The 1,093-nt window shown below is 51.1% G+C and overlaps 1 protein-coding gene across 1 annotated transcript in view; it reads left to right on the top strand.

The window, feature by feature from the left end:
• LOC102368774 (purpurin) overlaps positions 1–1,093 on the top strand; it is a 50,647-nt gene that overhangs the window by 41,054 nt on the left and 8,500 nt on the right. The window lies entirely within an intron of this gene.

Below are 1,093 nucleotides of genomic sequence, written 5' to 3'. Positions count from 1 at the left end.
GGCCATTGTTTCTTGTAACTCCTGGGGGCCCCTTGGTGAATAAAAACTCACCAATTCCCTTCTGTGCCCCCGTGATGAACTTATAGGCAGCCACAAGGTCGTCTCTCAACCTTCTCTTGCGGAGGCTGAAAAGGTCCAGGTTCTCTAGTCTCTCCTCGTAGGGCTTGGTCTGCAAGCCCTTAACCATACGAGTGGCCCTTCTCTGGACCCTCTCCAGGTTATCTGCATCCCTCTTGAAGTGCGGCGCCCAGAATTGCATGCAGTACTCCAACTGCAGTCTGACCAGCACCCGATAGAGGGGAAGTATCACCTCCTTGGACCTATTCATCATGCATCTGCTGATGCACGATAAAGTGCCATTGGCTTTTCTGATGGCTTCGTCACACTGCCGACTCATGTTCATCTTGGAGTCCACTAGGACTCCAAGATCCCTTTCCACTTCCGTGCCACCCAGCAGGTCATTCCCTAGGCTGTAGGTGTGCTGGACATTTTTCCTCCATAGGTGCAGCACTTCGCATTTCTCCTTGTTGAACTGCATTCTGTTGTTTTCTGCCCACTTGTCTAACCTGTCCAGGTAGGGTGGGGGAGGGTCCCCCAGCAGCTGATTGACAAGCGGGGGTGGGGAGAGGGGGCCCCCTGTGCAGTGGCAAAACCAGAAGCACCAACAGCAAAACTGGAAGCACTGGTGGCAAAACCGGAAGTCTCCTCCCCCTTCCTGCTTCTCCATGCCACTGCCACATACCCCCTGGGGCCCTCCCAAATACCCACAGGGGTACATGTACCCCTGATTGACAACCCCTGTCCTAGGTTATATGAGCTTTTTTTCTAACTGAAAACCATAAGTTTATTTAAAATAACAACAAATCGTATCCCCAAGTCCTACTTCTCTTTAGTGCCAACATGGGGATACCAGATGTTAAAGTGCAGGCAGACAGCTTTCTGCTTGTGTTTAACCCTGTGAGTTTCTTCTCCCAGACTCCAGTTAATTGTGGGCCCCTTCCAGTACTGGAGCAGTTTTCTTGGATCCTCTTTCTTCTCCACCTATAGGGTTCTAGGTCTTCAGTATTCTTTTTCTTATACCTCCACCCGCCTC

This window comes from Alligator sinensis, unplaced genomic scaffold (assembly GCF_000455745.1).
Source record: "Alligator sinensis unplaced genomic scaffold, ASM45574v1 scaffold607_1, whole genome shotgun sequence".
Lineage (NCBI taxonomy): Eukaryota > Metazoa > Chordata > Crocodylia > Alligatoridae > Alligator > Alligator sinensis.
This window is presented reverse-complemented; position numbering and strand designations above follow the sequence as displayed.